Genomic DNA, 20,354 nt, shown 5'->3' on the forward strand with positions numbered 1-20,354 from the left:
GTCACTTTAATGCCTGAAATTGGTCGAAATAGAAGCTTCTGAATAGGAGAAACTGTCTGTATTAATGGCAATTTTGGTCACATTGAGGCTTCAAAAAGTAGTTATTCAACATGAGGCACAATCCAAATGACATTTTGAATACATTTTTCTACAGTCCAAAAAATCGATTTTCTGATGAAAAACGATGACCCGTGACCTGTCGAAATTTCTCCAGATGGTCAGAAATGGAAATTTTTTAATGTTTAATATTTTTTACTGTAAATGACTATTCCATGTAAATTATCACTTTTGGAACTAAAATAAGTGTTTAGAGTCACTTTAATGCCTGAAATTGGTCCAAATAGAAGCTTCTGAATAGGAGCAAAAGTCTGTAATAATGGCAATTTTGTCACATTGAAGCTTTAAAAAGTAGTTATTCAACATGAGGCACATTCCAAATGACATTTTTAATCAATTTTTCTACAGTCCAAAAAATCAATTTTCTGATGAAAAATGATGACCCGTGACCTCTCGAAATTTCTCCAGATGGTCAGAAATGGAAATTTTTTAACGTTTAATGTTTTGACTGCAAATGACTATTCCATGTGAATTATCACTTTTGGAACTAAAATAAGTGTGTTTAGAATAATTTTAATTACTGAAATTGGTCAAAAAAGAAGCTTCTGAGTAGGAGAAAATGTCTGTAAAAATGGCAATTTTGGTCCCGTTGAGGCTTCAAAAAGTAGTTATTCAACATGAGGCACAATCCAAATGACATTTTTAATCAATTTTTCTACAGTCCAAAAAATCAATTTTCTGATGAAAAACGATGACCCGTGACCTGTCGAAATTTCTCCAGATGGTCAGAAATGGAAATTTTTTAATGTTTAATTTTTTGACTGCAAATGACTATTCCATGTGAATTATCACTTTTGGAACAAAGATAAGTGTGTTTAGAGTCACTTTAATGCCTGAAATTGGTCGAAATAGAAGCTTCTGAATAGGAGAAAATGTCTTTAAAAATGGCAATTTTTGTCACATTGAGGCTTTAAAAAGTAGTTATTCAACATGAGGCACAATCCAAATGACATTTTGAATCAATTTTTCTACAGTCCAAAAAAACAATTTTCTGATGAAAAACGATGACCCGTGACCTGTCGAAATTTCTCCAGATGGTCAGAAATGGAAATTTTTTAATGTTTAATTTTTATACTGTAAATGACTATTCCATGTGAATTATCACTTTTGGAATTTAAATAAGTGTGTTTAGAGTCACTTTAATGCCTGAAATTGGTCGAAGTAGAAGCTTCTGAATAGGAGAAAATGTCTGTATTAATGGCAATTTTGGTCACATTGAGGCTTCAAAAAGTAGTTATTCAACATGAGGCACAATCCAAATGACATTTTGAATCAATTTTTCTACAGTCCAAAAAAATCAATTTTCTGATGAAAAACGATGACCCGTGACCTGTCGAAATTTCTCCAGATGGTCAGAAATGGACATTTTTTAATGTTTCATTTTTTGACTGTAAATGACTTTTCCATGTAAATTATCACTTATGAAAGAAAAATAAGTGTGTTTAGAGTCACTTTAATGCCTGAAATTGGTCGAAATAGAAGCTTCTGAATAGGAGAAAATGTCTTTAAAAATGGCAATTTTAGACACATTGAGGCTTTAAAAAGTAGTTATTCAACATGAGGCACAATCCAAATGACATTTTGAATCAATTTTTCTACAGTCCAAAAAAATCAATTTTCTGATGAAACACGATGACCTGTGACCTGTTGAAATTTCTCCAGATGGTCAGAAATGGACATTTTTTAATGTTTCATTTTTTGACTGCAAATGACTATTCCATGTAAATTATCACTTTTGGAACAAAAACAAGTGTGCTTAGAGTCACTTTAATGCCTGAAATTTGTCGAAATAGAAGCTTCTGAATAGGAGAAACTGTCTGTATTAATGGCAATTTTGGTCACATTGAGGCTTCAAAAAGTAGTTATTCAACATGAGGCACAATCCAAATGACATTTTGAATAAATTTTTCTACAGTCCAAAAAAATCAATTTTCTGATGAAAAACGATGACCCGTGACCTGTCGAATTTTCTCCAGATGGTCAGAAATGGAAATTTTTTAATGTTTAATATTTTTACTGTAAATGACTATTCCATGTAAATTATCACTTTTGGAACTAAAATAAGTGTTTAGAGTCACTTTAATGCCTGAAATTGGTCCAAATAGAAGCTTCTGAATAGGAGCAAAAGTCTGTAATAATGGCAATTTTGTCACATTGAAGCTTTAAAAAGTAGTTATTCAACATGCGGCACATTCCAAATGACATTTTTAATCAATTGTTCTACAGTCTAAAAAATCAATTTTCTGATGAAAAATGATGACCCGTGACCTCTCGAAATTTCTCCAGATGGTCAGAAATGGAAATTTTTTAACGTTTAATGTTTTGACTGCAAATGACTATTCCATTTGAATTATCACTTTTGGAACTAAAATAAGTGTGTTTAGAATAATTTTAATTACTGAAATTGGTCAAAAAAGAAGCTTCTGAGTAGGAGAAAATGTCTGTAAAAATGGCAATTTTGGTCACGTTGAGGCTTCAAAAAGTAGTTATTCAACATGAGGCACAATCCAAATGACATTTTTAATCAATTTTTCTACAGTCCAAAAAATCAATTTTCTGATGAAAAACGATGACCCTTGACCTGTCGAAATTTCTCCAGATGGTCAGAAATGGAAATTTTTTAATGTTTAATTTTTTGACTGCAAATGACTATTCCATGTGAATTATCACTTTTGGAACAAAGATAAGTGTGTTTAGAGTCACTTTAATGCCTGAAATTGGTCGAAATAGAAGCTTCTGAATAGGAGAAAATGTCTTTAAAAATGGCAATTTTTGTCACATTGAGGCTTTAAAAAGTAGTTATTCAACATGAGGCACAATCCAAATGACATTTTGAATCAATTTTTCTACAGTCCAAAAAAATCAATTTTCTGATGAAACACGATGACCTGTGACCTGTTGAAATTTCTCCAGATGGTCAGAAATGGACATTTTTTAATGTTTCATTTTTTGACTGCAAATGACTATTCCATGTAAATTATCACTTTTGGAACAAAAACAAGTGTGCTTAGAGTCACTTTAATGCCTGAAATTGGTCGAAATAGAAGCTTCTGAATAGGAGAAAAAGTCTGTAATAATGGCAATTTTGGTCACATTGAGGCTTTAAAAAGTAGTTATTCAACATAAGGCACATTCCAAATGAGATTTTGAATCAATTTTTCTAGAGTCCAAAAACTCAATTTTCTGATGAAAAACGATGACCCGTGACGTGTCGAAATTTCTCCAGATGGTCAGAAATGGAAATTTTTTAATGTTTGATATTTTTACTGTAAAAGACTATTCCATGTAAATTATCACTTTTGGAACTAAAATAAGTGTTTAGAGTCACTTTAATGCCTGAAATTGGTCAAAATAGAAGCTTCTGAATAGGAGCAAAAGTCTGTAATAATGGCAATTTTGGTCACATTGAAGCTTTAAAAAGTAGTTATTCAACAGGAGGCACATTCCAAATGACATTTTTAATCAATTTTTCTACAGTCCAAAAAAGCAATTTTCTGATGAAAAACGATGACCCGTGACCTCTCGAAATTTCTCCAGATGGTCAGAAATGGAAATTTTTTAATGTTTAATTTTTATACTGTAAATGACTATTCCATGTGAATTATCACTTTTGGAATTTAAATAAGTGTGTTTAGAGTCACTTTAATGCCTGAAATTGGTCGAAGTAGAAGCTTCTGAATAGGAGAAAATGTCTGTATTAATGGCAATTTTGGTCACATTGAGGCTTCAAAAAGTAGTTATTCAACATGAGGCACAATCCAAATGACATTTTGAATCAATTTTTCTACAGTCCAAAAAAATCTATTTTCTGATGAAAAACGATGACCTGTGACCTGTTGAAATTTCTCCAGATGGTCAGAAATGGACATTTTTTAATGTTTCATTTTTTGACTGCAAATGACTATTCCATGTAAATTATCACTTTTGGAACAAAAACAAGTGTGCTTAGAGTCACTTTAATGCCTGAAATTGGTCGAAATAGAAGCTTCTGAATAGGAGAAACTGTCTGTATTAATGGCAATTTTGGTCACATTGAGGCTTCAAAAAGTAGTTATTCAACATGAGGCACAATCCAAATGACATTTTGAATACATTTTTCTACAGTCCAAAAAATCAATTTTCTGATGAAAAACGATGACCCGTGACCTGTCGAAATTTCTCCAGATGGTCAGAAATGGAAATTTTTTAATGTTTAATATTTTTACTGTAAATGACTATTCCATGTAAATTATCACTTTTGGAACTAAAATAAGTGTTTAGAGTCACTTTAATGCCTGAAATTGGTCCAAATAGAAGCTTCTGAATAGGAGCAAAAGTCTGTAATAATGGCAATTTTGTCACATTGAAGCTTTAAAAAGTAGTTATTCAACATGAGGAACATTCCAAATGACATTTTTAATCAATTTTTCTACAGTCTAAAAAATCAATTTTCTGATGAAAAATGATGACCCGTGACCTCTCGAAATTTCTCCAGATGGTCAGAAATGGAAATTTTTTAACGTTTAATGTTTTGACTGCAAATGACTATTCCATGTGAATTATCACTTTTGGAACTAAAATAAGTGTGTTTAGAATAATTTTAATTACTGAAATTGGTCAAAAAAGAAGCTTCTGAGTAGGAGAAAATGTCTGTAAAAATGGCAATTTTGGTCACGTTGAGGCTTCAAAAAGTAGTTATTCAACATGAGGCACAATCCAAATGACATTTTTAATCAATTTTTCTACAGTCCAAAAAATCAATTTTCTGATGAAAAACGATGACCCTTGACCTGTCGAAATTTCTCCAGATGGTCAGAAATGGAAATTTTTTAATGTTTAATTTTTTGACTGCAAATGACTATTCCATGTGAATTATCACTTTTGGAACAAAGATAAGTGTGTTTAGAGTCACTTTAATGCCTGAAATTGGTCGAAATAGAAGCTTCTGAATAGGAGAAAATGTCTTTAAAAATGGCAATTTTTGTCACATTGAGGCTTTAAAAAGTAGTTATTCAACATGAGGCACAATCCAAATGACATTTTGAATCAATTTTTCTACAGTCCAAAAAAATCAATTTTCTGATGAAACACGATGACCTGTGACCTGTTGAAATTTCTCCAGATGGTCAGAAATGGACATTTTTTAATGTTTCATTTTTTGACTGCAAATGACTATTCCATGTAAATTATCACTTTTGGAACAAAAACAAGTGTGCTTAGAGTCACTTTAATGCCTGAAATTGGTCGAAATAGAAGCTTCTGAATAGGAGAAAAAGTCTGTAATAATGGCAATTTTGGTCACATTGAGGCTTTAAAAAGTAGTTATTCAACATAAGGCACATTCCAAATGAGATTTTGAATCAATTTTTCTAGAGTCCAAAAACTCAATTTTCTGATGAAAAACGATGACCCGTGACGTGTCGAAATTTCTCCAGATGGTCAGAAATGGAAATTTTTTAATGTTTGATATTTTTACTGTAAAAGACTATTCCATGTAAATTATCACTTTTGGAACTAAAATAAGTGTTTAGAGTCACTTTAATGCCTGAAATTGGTCAAAATAGAAGCTTCTGAATAGGAGCAAAAGTCTGTAATAATGGCAATTTTGGTCACATTGAAGCTTTAAAAAGTAGTTATTCAACAGGAGGCACATTCCAAATGACATTTTTAATCAATTTTTCTACAGTCCAAAAAAGCAATTTTCTGATGAAAAACGATGACCCTTGACCTCTCGAAATTTCTCCAGATGGTCAGAAATGGAAATTTTTTAATGTTTCATTTTTTGACTGCAAATGACTATTCCATGTAAATTATCACTTTTGGAACAAAAACAAGTGTGCTTAGAGTCACTTTAATGCCTGAAATTGGTCGAAATAAAAGCTTCTGAATAGGAGAAAAAGTCTGTAATAATGGCAATTTTGGTCACATTGAGGCTTTAAAAAGTAGTTATTCAACATAAGGCACATTCCAAATGAGATTTTGAATCAATTTTTCTAGAGTCCAAAAACTCAATTTTCTGATGAAAAACGATGACCCGTGACGTGTCGAAATTTCTCCAGATGGTCAGAAATGGAAATTTTTTAATGTTTGATATTTTTACTGTAAAAGACTATTCCATGTGAATTATCACTTTTGGAATTTAAATAAGTGTGTTTAGAGTCACTTTAATGCCTGAAATTGGTCGAAGTAGAAGCTTCTGAATAGGAGAAAATGTCTGTATTAATGGCAATTTTGGTCACATTGAGGCTTCAAAAAGTAGTTATTCAACATGAGGCACAATCCAAATGACATTTTGAATCAATTTTTCTACAGTCCAAAAAAATCTATTTTCTGATGAAAAACGATGACCTGTGACCTGTTGAATTTTCTCCAGATGGTCAGAAATGGACATTTTTTAATGTTTCATTTTTTGACTGCAAATGACTATTCCATGTAAATTATCACTTTTGGAACAAAAACAAGTGTGCTTAGAGTCACTTTAATGCCTGAAATTGGTCGAAATAGAAGCTTCTGAATAGGAGAAACTGTCTGTATTAATGGCAATTTTGGTCACATTGAGGCTTCAAAAAGTAGTTATTCAACATGAGGCACAATCCAAATGACATTTTGAATACATTTTTCTACAGTCCAAAAAATCGATTTTCTGATGAAAAACGATGACCCGTGACCTGTCGAAATTTCTCCAGATGGTCAGAAATGGAAATTTTTTAATGTTTAATATTTTTTACTGTAAATGACTATTCCATGTAAATTATCACTTTTGGAACTAAAATAAGTGTTTAGAGTCACTTTAATGCCTGAAATTGGTCCAAATAGAAGCTTCTGAATAGGAGCAAAAGTCTGTAATAATGGCAATTTTGTCACATTGAAGCTTTAAAAAGTAGTTATTCAACATGAGGCACATTCCAAATGACATTTTTAATCAATTTTTCTACAGTCCAAAAAATCAATTTTCTGATGAAAAATGATGACCCGTGACCTCTCGAAATTTCTCCAGATGGTCAGAAATGGAAATTTTTTAACGTTTAATGTTTTGACTGCAAATGACTATTCCATGTGAATTATCACTTTTGGAACTAAAATAAGTGTGTTTAGAATAATTTTAATTACTGAAATTGGTCAAAAAAGAAGCTTCTGAGTAGGAGAAAATGTCTGTAAAAATGGCAATTTTGGTCCCGTTGAGGCTTCAAAAAGTAGTTATTCAACATGAGGCACAATCCAAATGACATTTTTAATCAATTTTTCTACAGTCCAAAAAATCAATTTTCTGATGAAAAACGATGACCCGTGACCTGTCGAAATTTCTCCAGATGGTCAGAAATGGAAATTTTTTAATGTTTAATTTTTTGACTGCAAATGACTATTCCATGTGAATTATCACTTTTGGAACAAAGATAAGTGTGTTTAGAGTCACTTTAATGCCTGAAATTGGTCGAAATAGAAGCTTCTGAATAGGAGAAAATGTCTTTAAAAATGGCAATTTTTGTCACATTGAGGCTTTAAAAAGTAGTTATTCAACATGAGGCACAATCCAAATGACATTTTGAATCAATTTTTCTACAGTCCAAAAAAACAATTTTCTGATGAAAAACGATGACCCGTGACCTGTCGAAATTTCTCCAGATGGTCAGAAATGGAAATTTTTTAATGTTTAATTTTTATACTGTAAATGACTATTCCATGTGAATTATCACTTTTGGAATTTAAATAAGTGTGTTTAGAGTCACTTTAATGCCTGAAATTGGTCGAAGTAGAAGCTTCTGAATAGGAGAAAATGTCTGTATTAATGGCAATTTTGGTCACATTGAGGCTTCAAAAAGTAGTTATTCAACATGAGGCACAATCCAAATGACATTTTGAATCAATTTTTCTACAGTCCAAAAAAATCAATTTTCTGATGAAAAACGATGACCCGTGACCTGTCGAAATTTCTCCAGATGGTCAGAAATGGACATTTTTTAATGTTTCATTTTTTGACTGTAAATGACTTTTCCATGTAAATTATCACTTATGAAAGAAAAATAAGTGTGTTTAGAGTCACTTTAATGCCTGAAATTGGTCGAAATAGAAGCTTCTGAATAGGAGAAAATGTCTTTAAAAATGGCAATTTTAGACACATTGAGGCTTTAAAAAGTAGTTATTCAACATGAGGCACAATCCAAATGACATTTTGAATCAATTTTTCTACAGTCCAAAAAAATCAATTTTCTGATGAAACACGATGACCTGTGACCTGTTGAAATTTCTCCAGATGGTCAGAAATGGACATTTTTTAATGTTTCATTTTTTGACTGCAAATGACTATTCCATGTAAATTATCACTTTTGGAACAAAAACAAGTGTGCTTAGAGTCACTTTAATGCCTGAAATTTGTCGAAATAGAAGCTTCTGAATAGGAGAAACTGTCTGTATTAATGGCAATTTTGGTCACATTGAGGCTTCAAAAAGTAGTTATTCAACATGAGGCACAATCCAAATGACATTTTGAATAAATTTTTCTACAGTCCAAAAAAATCAATTTTCTGATGAAAAACGATGACCCGTGACCTGTCGAATTTTCTCCAGATGGTCAGAAATGGAAATTTTTTAATGTTTAATATTTTTACTGTAAATGACTATTCCATGTAAATTATCACTTTTGGAACTAAAATAAGTGTTTAGAGTCACTTTAATGCCTGAAATTGGTCCAAATAGAAGCTTCTGAATAGGAGCAAAAGTCTGTAATAATGGCAATTTTGTCACATTGAAGCTTTAAAAAGTAGTTATTCAACATGCGGCACATTCCAAATGACATTTTTAATCAATTGTTCTACAGTCTAAAAAATCAATTTTCTGATGAAAAATGATGACCCGTGACCTCTCGAAATTTCTCCAGATGGTCAGAAATGGAAATTTTTTAACGTTTAATGTTTTGACTGCAAATGACTATTCCATTTGAATTATCACTTTTGGAACTAAAATAAGTGTGTTTAGAATAATTTTAATTACTGAAATTGGTCAAAAAAGAAGCTTCTGAGTAGGAGAAAATGTCTGTAAAAATGGCAATTTTGGTCACGTTGAGGCTTCAAAAAGTAGTTATTCAACATGAGGCACAATCCAAATGACATTTTTAATCAATTTTTCTACAGTCCAAAAAATCAATTTTCTGATGAAAAACGATGACCCTTGACCTGTCGAAATTTCTCCAGATGGTCAGAAATGGAAATTTTTTAATGTTTAATTTTTTGACTGCAAATGACTATTCCATGTGAATTATCACTTTTGGAACAAAGATAAGTGTGTTTAGAGTCACTTTAATGCCTGAAATTGGTCGAAATAGAAGCTTCTGAATAGGAGAAAATGTCTTTAAAAATGGCAATTTTTGTCACATTGAGGCTTTAAAAAGTAGTTATTCAACATGAGGCACAATCCAAATGACATTTTGAATCAATTTTTCTACAGTCCAAAAAAATCAATTTTCTGATGAAACACGATGACCTGTGACCTGTTGAAATTTCTCCAGATGGTCAGAAATGGACATTTTTTAATGTTTCATTTTTTGACTGCAAATGACTATTCCATGTAAATTATCACTTTTGGAACAAAAACAAGTGTGCTTAGAGTCACTTTAATGCCTGAAATTGGTCGAAATAGAAGCTTCTGAATAGGAGAAAAAGTCCGTAATAATGGCAATTTTGGTCACATTGAGGCTTTAAAAAGTAGTTATTCAACATAAGGCACATTCCAAATGAGATTTTGAATCAATTTTTCTAGAGTCCAAAAACTCAATTTTCTGATGAAAAACGATGACCCGTGACGTGTCGAAATTTCTCCAGATGGTCAGAAATGGAAATTTTTTAATGTTTGATATTTTTACTGTAAAAGACTATTCCATGTAAATTATCACTTTTGGAACTAAAATAAGTGTTTAGAGTCACTTTAATGCCTGAAATTGGTCAAAATAGAAGCTTCTGAATAGGAGCAAAAGTCTGTAATAATGGCAATTTTGGTCACATTGAAGCTTTAAAAAGTAGTTATTCAACAGGAGGCACATTCCAAATGACATTTTTAATCAATTTTTCTACAGTCCAAAAAAGCAATTTTCTGATGAAAAACGATGACCCTTGACCTCTCGAAATTTCTCCAGATGGTCAGAAATGGAAATTTTTTAATGTTTAATTTTTATACTGTAAATGACTATTCCATGTGAATTATCACTTTTGGAATTTAAATAAGTGTGTTTAGAGTCACTTTAATGCCTGAAATTGGTCGAAGTAGAAGCTTCTGAATAGGAGAAAATGTCTGTATTAATGGCAATTTTGGTCACATTGAGGCTTCAAAAAGTAGTTATTCAACATGAGGCACAATCCAAATGACATTTTGAATCAATTTTTCTACAGTCCAAAAAAATCTATTTTCTGATGAAAAACGATGACCTGTGACCTGTTGAATTTTCTCCAGATGGTCAGAAATGGACAATTTTTAATGTTTCATTTTTTGACTGCAAATGACTATTCCATGTAAATTATCACTTTTGGAACAAAAACAAGTGTGCTTAGAGTCACTTTAATGCCTGAAATTGGTCGAAATAGAAGCTTCTGAATAGGAGAAACTGTCTGTATTAATGGCAATTTTGGTCACATTGAGGCTTCAAAAAGTAGTTATTCAACATGAGGCACAATCCAAATGACATTTTGAATACATTTTTCTACAGTCCAAAAAAATCAATTTTCTGATGAAAAACGATGACCCGTGACCTGTCGAAATTTCTCCAGATGGTCAGAAATGGAAATTTTTTAATGTTTAATATTTTTACTGTAAATGACTATTCCATGTAAATTATCACTTTTGGAACTAAAATAAGTGTTTAGAGTCACTTTAATGCCTGAAATTGGTCCAAATAGAAGCTTCTGAATAGGAGCAAAAGTCTGTAATAATGGCAATTTTGTCACATTGAAGCTTTAAAAAGTAGTTATTCAACATGCAGCACATTCCAAATGACATTTTTAATCAATTTTTCTACAGTCTAAAAAATCAATTTTCTGATGAAAAATGATGACCCGTGACCTCTCGAAATTTCTCCAGATGGTCAGAAATGGAAATTTTTTAACGTTTAATGTTTTGACTGCAAATGACTATTCCATTTGAATTATCACTTTTGGAACTAAAATAAGTGTGTTTAGAATAATTTTAATTACTGAAATTGGTCAAAAAAGAAGCTTCTGAGTAGGAGAAAATGTCTGTAAAAATGGCAATTTTGGTCACGTTGAGGCTTCAAAAAGTAGTTATTCAACATGAGGCACAATCCAAATGACATTTTTAATCAATTTTTCTACAGTCCAAAAAATCAATTTTCTGATGAAAAACGATGACCCTTGACCTGTCGAAATTTCTCCAGATGGTCAGAAATGGAAATTTTTTAATGTTTAATTTTTTGACTGCAAATGACTATTCCATGTGAATTATCACTTTTGGAACAAAGATAAGTGTGTTTAGAGTCACTTTAATGCCTGAAATTGGTCGAAATAGAAGCTTCTGAATAGGAGAAAATGTCTTTAAAAATGGCAATTTTTGTCACATTGAGGCTTTAAAAAGTAGTTATTCAACATGAGGCACAATCCAAATGACATTTTGAATCAATTTTTCTACAGTCCAAAAAAATCAATTTTCTGATGAAACACGATGACCTGTGACCTGTTGAAATTTCTCCAGATGGTCAGAAATGGACATTTTTTAATGTTTCATTTTTTGACTGCAAATGACTATTCCATGTAAATTATCACTTTTGGAACAAAAACAAGTGTGCTTAGAGTCACTTTAATGCCTGAAATTGGTCGAAATAGAAGCTTCTGAATAGGAGAAAAAGTCTGTAATAATGGCAATTTTGGTCACATTGAGGCTTTAAAAAGTAGTTATTCAACATAAGGCACATTCCAAATGAGATTTTGAATCAATTTTTCTAGAGTCCAAAAACTCAATTTTCTGATGAAAAACGATGACCCGTGACGTGTCGAAATTTCTCCAGATGGTCAGAAATGGAAATTTTTTAATGTTTGATATTTTTACTGTAAAAGACTATTCCATGTAAATTATCACTTTTGGAACTAAAATAAGTGTTTAGAGTCACTTTAATGCCTGAAATTGGTCAAAATAGAAGCTTCTGAATAGGAGCAAAAGTCTGTAATAATGGCAATTTTGGTCACATTGAAGCTTTAAAAAGTAGTTATTCAACAGGAGGCACATTCCAAATGACATTTTTAATCAATTTTTCTACAGTCCAAAAAAGCAATTTTCTGATGAAAAACGATGACCCTTGACCTCTCGAAATTTCTCCAGATGGTCAGAAATGGAAATTTTTTAATGTTTAATTTTTATACTGTAAATGACTATTCCATGTGAATTATCACTTTTGGAATTTAAATAAGTGTGTTTAGAGTCACTTTAATGCCTGAAATTGGTCGAAGTAGAAGCTTCTGAATAGGAGAAAATGTCTGTATTAATGGCAATTTTGGTCACATTGAGGCTTCAAAAAGTAGTTATTCAACATGAGGCACAATCCAAATGACATTTTGAATCAATTTTTCTACAGTCCAAAAAAATCTATTTTCTGATGAAAAACGATGACCTGTGACCTGTTGAATTTTCTCCAGATGGTCAGAAATGGACAATTTTTAATGTTTCATTTTTTGACTGCAAATGACTATTCCATGTAAATTATCACTTTTGGAACAAAAACAAGTGTGCTTAGAGTCACTTTAATGCCTGAAATTGGTCGAAATAGAAGCTTCTGAATAGGAGAAACTGTCTGTATTAATGGCAATTTTGGTCACATTGAGGCTTCAAAAAGTAGTTATTCAACATGAGGCACAATCCAAATGACATTTTGAATACATTTTTCTACAGTCCAAAAAATCGATTTTCTGATGAAAAACGATGACCCGTGACCTGTCGAAATTTCTCCAGATGGTCAGAAATGGAAATTTTTTAATGTTTAATATTTTTACTGTAAATGACTATTCTATGTAAATTATCACTTTTGGAACTAAAATAAGTGTTTAGAGTCACTTTAATGCCTGAAATTGGTCCAAATAGAAGCTTCTGAATAGGAGCAAAAGTCTGTAATAATGGCAATTTTGTCACATTGAAGCTTTAAAAAGTAGTTATTCAACATGAGGCACATTCCAAATGACATTTTTAATCAATTTTTCTACAGTCCAAAAAATCAATTTTCTGATGAAAAATGATGACCCGTGACCTCTCGAAATTTCTCCAGATGGTCAGAAATGGACATTTTTTAACGTTTAATGTTTTGACTGCAAATGACTATTCCATGTGAATTATCACTTTTGGAACTAAAATAAGTGTGTTTAGAATAATTTTAATTACTGAAATTGGTCAAAAAAGAAGCTTCTGAGTAGGAGAAAATGTCTGTAAAAATGGCAATTTTGGTCCCGTTGAGGCTTCAAAAAGTAGTTATTCAACATGAGGCACAATCCAAATGACATTTTTAATCAATTTTTCTACAGTCCAAAAAATCAATTTTCTGATGAAAAACGATGACCCGTGACCTGTCGAAATTTCTCCAGATGGTCAGAAATGGAAATTTTTTAATGTTTAATTTTTTGACTGCAAATGACTATTCCATGTGAATTATCACTTTTGGAACAAAGATAAGTGTGTTTAGAGTCACTTTAATGCCTGAAATTGGTCGAAATAGAAGCTTCTGAATAGGAGAAAATGTCTTTAAAAATGGCAATTTTTGTCACATTGAGGCTTTAAAAAGTAGTTATTCAACATGAGGCACAATCCAAATGACATTTTGAATCAATTTTTCTACAGTCCAAAAAAACAATTTTCTGATGAAAAACGATGACCCGTGACCTGTCGAAATTTCTCCAGATGGTCAGAAATGGAAATTTTTTAATGTTTAATTTTTATACTGTAAATGACTATTCCATGTGAATTATCACTTTTGGAATTTAAATAAGTGTGTTTAGAGTCACTTTAATGCCTGAAATTGGTCGAAGTAGAAGCTTCTGAATAGGAGAAAATGTCTGTATTAATGGCAATTTTGGTCACATTGAGGCTTCAAAAAGTAGTTATTCAACATGAGGCACAATCCAAATGACATTTTTAATCAATTTTTCTACAGTCCAAAAAATCAATTTTCTGATGAAAAACGATGACCCGTGACCTGTCGAAATTTCTCCAGATGGTCAGAAATGGAAATTTTTTAATGTTTAATTTTTTGACTGCAAATGACTATTCCATGTGAATTATCACTTTTGGAACAAAGATAAGTGTGTTTAGAGTCACTTTAATGCCTGAAATTGGTCGAAATAGAAGCTTCTGAATAGGAGAAAATGTCTTTAAAAATGGCAATTTTTGTCACATTGAGGCTTTAAAAAGTAGTTATTCAACATGAGGCACAATCCAAATGACATTTTGAATCAATTTTTCTACAGTCCAAAAAATCAATTTTCTGATGAAAAACGATGACCCGTGACCTGTCGAAATTTCTCCAGATGGTCAGAAATGGAAATTTTTTAATGTTTAATTTTTATACTGTAAATGACTATTCCATGTGAATTATCACTTTTGGAATTTAAATAAGTGTGTTTAGAGTCACTTTAATGCCTGAAATTGGTCGAAGTAGAAGCTTCTGAATAGGAGAAAATGTCTGTATTAATGGCAATTTTGGTCACATTGAGGCTTCAAAAAGTAGTTATTCAACATGAGGCACAATCCAAATGACATTTTGAATCAATTTTTCTACAGTCCAAAAAAATCAATTTTCTGATGAAAAACGATGACCCGTGACCTGTCGAAATTTCTCCAGATGGTCAGAAATGGACATTTTTTAATGTTTCATTTTTTGACTGTAAATGACTTTTCCATGTGAATTATCACTTTTGGAACTAAAATAAGTGTGTTTAGAATAATTTTAATTACTGAAATTGGTCAAAAAAGAAGCTTCTGAGTAGGAGAAAATGTCTGTAAAAATGGCAATTTTGGTCCCGTTGAGGCTTCAAAAAGTAGTTATTCAACATGAGGCACAATCCAAATGACATTTTTAATCAATTTTTCTACAGTCCAAAAAATCAATTTTCTGATGAAAAACGATGACCCGTGACCTGTCGAAATTTCTCCAGATGGTCAGAAATGGAAATTTTTTAATGTTTAATTTTTTGACTGCAAATGACTATTCCATGTGAATTATCACTTTTGGAACAAAGATAAGTGTGTTTAGAGTCACTTTAATGCCTGAAATTGGTCGAAATAGAAGCTTCTGAATAGGAGAAAATGTCTTTAAAAATGGCAATTTTTGTCACATTGAGGCTTTAAAAAGTAGTTATTCAACATGAGGCACAATCCAAATGACATTTTGAATCAATTTTTCTACAGTCCAAAAAAACAATTTTCTGATGAAAAACGATGACCCGTGACCTGTCGAAATTTCTCCAGATGGTCAGAAATGGAAATTTTTTAATGTTTAATTTTTATACTGTAAATGACTATTCCATGTGAATTATCACTTTTGGAATTTAAATAAGTGTGTTTAGAGTCACTTTAATGCCTGAAATTGGTCGAAGTAGAAGCTTCTGAATAGGAGAAAATGTCTGTATTAATGGCAATTTTGGTCACATTGAGGCTTCAAAAAGTAGTTATTCAACATGAGGCACAATCCAAATGACATTTTTAATCAATTTTTCTACAGTCCAAAAAATCAATTTTCTGATGAAAAACGATGACCCGTGACCTGTCGAAATTTCTCCAGATGGTCAGAAATGGAAATTTTTTAATGTTTAATTTTTTGACTGCAAATGACTATTCCATGTGAATTATCACTTTTGGAACAAAGATAAGTGTGTTTAGAGTCACTTTAATGCCTGAAATTGGTCGAAATAGAAGCTTCTGAATAGGAGAAAATGTCTTTAAAAATGGCAATTTTTGTCACATTGAGGCTTTAAAAAGTAGTTATTCAACATGAGGCACAATCCAAATGACATTTTGAATCAATTTTTCTACAGTCCAAAAAATCAATTTTCTGATGAAAAACGATGACCCGTGACCTGTCGAAATTTCTCCAGATGGTCAGAAATGGAAATTTTTTAATGTTTAATTTTTATACTGTAAATGACTATTCCATGTGAATTATCACTTTTGGAATTTAAATAAGTGTGTTTAGAGTCACTTTAATGCCTGAAATTGGTCGAAGTAGAAGCTTCTGAATAGGAGAAAATGTCTGTATTAATGGCAATTTTGGTCACATTGAGGCTTCAAAAAGTAGTTATTCAACATGAGGCACAATCCAAATGACATTTTGAATCAATTTTTCTACAGTCCAAAAAAATCAATTTTCTGATGAAAAACGATGACCCGTGACCTGTCGAAATTTCTCCAGATGGTCAGAAATGGACATTTTTTAATGTTTCATTTTTTGACTGTAAATGACTTTTCCATGTAAATTATCACTTATGAAAGAAAAATAAGTGTGTTTAGAGTCACTTTAATGCCTGAAATTGGTCGAAATAGAAGCTTCTGAATAGGAGAAAATGTCTTTAAAAATGGCAATTTTTGACACATTGAGGCTTTAAAAAGTAGTTATTCAACATGAGGCACAATCCAAATGACATTTTGAATCAATTTTTCTACAGTCCAAAAAAATCAATTTTCTGATGAAACACGATGACCTGTGACCTGTTGAAATTTCTCCAGATGGTCAGAAATGGACATTTTTTAATGTTTCATTTTTTGACTGCAAATGACTATTCCATGTAAATTATCACTTTTGGAACAAAAACAAGTGTGCTTAGAGTCACTTTAATGCCTGAAATTGGTCGAAGTAGAAGCTTCTGAATAGGAGAAAATGTCTGTATTAATGGCAATTTTGGTCACATTGAGGCTTCAAAAAGTAGTTATTCAACATGAGGCACAATCCAAATGACATTTTGAATCAATTTTTCTACAGTCCAAAAAAATCAATTTTCTGATGAAAAACGATGACCCGTGACCTGTCGAAATTTCTCCAGATGGTCAGAAATGGACATTTTTTAATGTTTCATTTTTTGACTGTAAATGACTTTTCCATGTAAATTATCACTTATGAAAGAAAAATAAGTGTGTTTAGAGTCACTTTAATGCCTGAAATTGGTCGAAATAGAAGCTTCTGAATAGGAGAAACTGTCTGTATTAATGGCAATTTTGGTCACATTGAGGCTTCAAAAAGTAGTTATTCAACATGAGGCACAATCCAAATGACATTTTGAATAAATTTTTCTACAGTCCAAAAAAATCAATTTTCTGATGAAAAACGATGACCGTGACCTGTCGAAATTTCTCCAGATGGTCAGAAATGGAATTTTTTTTATGTTTAATTTTTTTACTGTAAATGACTATTCCATGTGAATTATCACTTTTGGAACAAAAACAAGTGTGTTTAGAGGCACTTTAATGCCTGAAATTGGTCGAAAAAGAAGCTTCTGAGTAGGAGAAAAAGTCTGTAATTATATCAATTTTGGTCACATTGAGGCTTTAAAAAGTAGTTATTCAACATGAGGCACATTCCAAATGACATTTTTAATCAATTTTTCTACAGTCCAAAAAATCAATTTTCTGATGAAAAATGATGACCCGTGACCTCTCGAAATTTCTCCAGATGGTCAGAAATGGAAATTTTTTAACGTTTAATGTTTTGACTGCAAATGACTATTCCATGTGAATTATCACTTTTGGAACTAAAATAAGTGTGTTTAGAATAATTTTAATTACTGAAATTGGTCAAAAAAGAAGCTTCTGAGTAGGAGAAAATGTCTGTAAAAATGGCAATTTTGGTCACGTTGAGGCTTCAAAAAGTAGTTATTCAACATGAGGCACAATCCAAATGACATTTTTAATCAATTTTTCTACAGTCCAAAAAATCAATTTTCTGATGAAAAACGATGACCCTTGACCTGTCGAAATTTCTCCAGATGGCCAGAAATGGAAATTTTTTAATGTTTAATTTTTTGACTGCAAATGACTATTCCATGTGAATTATCACTTTTGGAACAAAGATAAATGTGTTTAGAGTCACTTTAATGCCTGAAATTGGTCGAAATAGAAGCTTCTGAATAGGAGAAAATGTCTTTAAAAATGGCAATTTTTGTCACATTGAGGCTTTAAAAAGTAGTTATTCAACATGAGGCACAATCCAAATGACATTTTTAATCAATTTTTCTACAGTCCAAAAAAATCAATTTTCTGATGAAACACGATGACCTGTGACCTGTTGAAATTTCTCCAGATGGTCAGAAATGGACATTTTTTAATGTTTCATTTTTTGACTGCAAATGACTATTCCATGTAAATTATCACTTTTGGAACAAAAACAAGTGTGCTTAGAGTCACTTTAATGCCTGAAATTGGTCGAAATAGAAGCTTCTGAATAGGAGAAAAAGTCTGTAATAATGGCAATTTTGGTCACATTGAGGCTTTAAAAAGTAGTTATTCAACATAAGGCACATTCCAAATGAGATTTTGAATCAATTTTTCTAGAGTCCAAAAACTCAATTTTCTGATGAAAAACGATGACCCGTGACGTGTCGAAATTTCTCCAGATGGTCAGAAATGGAAATTTTTTAATGTTTGATATTTTTACTGTAAAAGACTATTCCATGTAAATTATCACTTTTGGAACTAAAATAAGTGTTTAGAGTCACTTTAATGCCTGAAATTGGTCAAAATAGAAGCTTCTGAATAGGAGCAAAAGTCTGTAATAATGGCAATTTTGGTCACATTGAAGCTTTAAAAAGTAGTTATTCAACAGGAGGCACATTCCAAATGACATTTTTAATCAATTTTTCTACAGTCCAAAAAAGCAATTTTCTGATGAAAAACGATGACCCGTGACCTCTCGAAATTTCTCCAGATGGTCAGAAATGGAAATTTTTTAATGTTTAATTTTTATACTGTAAATGACTATTCCATGTGAATTATCACTTTTGGAATTTAAATAAGTGTGTTTAGAGTCACTTTAATGCCTGAAATTGGTCGAAGTAGAATCTTCTGAATAGGAGAAAATGTCTGTATTAATGGCAATTTTGGTCACATTGAGGCTTCAAAAAGTAGTTATTCAACATGAGGCACAATCCAAATGACATTTTGAATCAATTTTTCTACAGTCCAAAAAAATCTATTTTCTGATGAAAAACGATGACCTGTGACCTGTTGAAATTTCTCCAGATGGTCAGAAATGGACATTTTTTAATGTTTCATTTTTTGACTGCAAATGACTATTCCATGTAAATTATCACTTTTGGAACAAAAACAAGTGTGCTTAGAGTCACTTTAATGCCTGAAATTGGTCGAAATAGAAGCTTCTGAATAGGAGAAACTGTCTGTATTAATGGCAATTTTGGTCACATTGAGGCTTCAAAAAGTAGTTATTCAACATGAGGCACAATCCAAATGACATTTTGAATACATTTTTCTACAGTCCAAAAAATCAATTTTCTGATGAAAAACGATGACCCGAGACCTGTCGAAATTTCTCCAGATGGTCAGAAATGGAAATTTTTTAATGTTTAATATTTTTACTGTAAATGACTATTCCATGTAAATTATCACTTTTGGAACTAAAATAAGTGTTTAGAGTCACTTTAATGCCTGAAATTGGTCCAAATAGAAGCTTCTGAATAGGAGCAAAAGTCTGTAATAATGGCAATTTTGTCACATTGAAGCTTTAAAAAGTAGTTATTCAACATGAGGCACATTCCAAATGACATTTTTAATCAATTTTTCTACAGTCCAAAAAATCAATTTTCTGATGAAAAATGATGACCCGTGACCTCTCGAAATTTCTCCAGATGGTCAGAAATGGAAATTTTTTAACGTTTAGGTGCCGATCACGATCCGGTAAAAAATTCCCCCGTGCGACTCGTATCGGGTCTTTTTACCGTACGAATCGTACAAGTGCCGTACGAACTGGCAATCACGATTCGCATGGTAAAAAGTCCATACGAACCGCACCGGGAATCATTCCCCACACGTCCTCGGGTCGGAAAATGTGTCCGACACGTCCTCGGACGATTTACCTTACAAACGTAAAAATCCAAGTCCGACCGAGGAATCACGATCCATCCCGTGCGTCCGAGCCTACAACCGTATGGAAAAAACACCGTCCGCACCGAACACCAATAGCAACCATGGAGACATGTGCCCGCATACGCGCCCAACACTCCCCCCAGCCCCCGTACGTCCGACACGTACCCCCGTATATGTATACCCCCACCCGTCTA

The sequence above is a fragment of the Triturus cristatus genome, chromosome 10 (genome assembly GCF_964204655.1).
Source record: "Triturus cristatus chromosome 10, aTriCri1.1, whole genome shotgun sequence".
Lineage (NCBI taxonomy): Eukaryota > Metazoa > Chordata > Amphibia > Caudata > Salamandridae > Triturus > Triturus cristatus.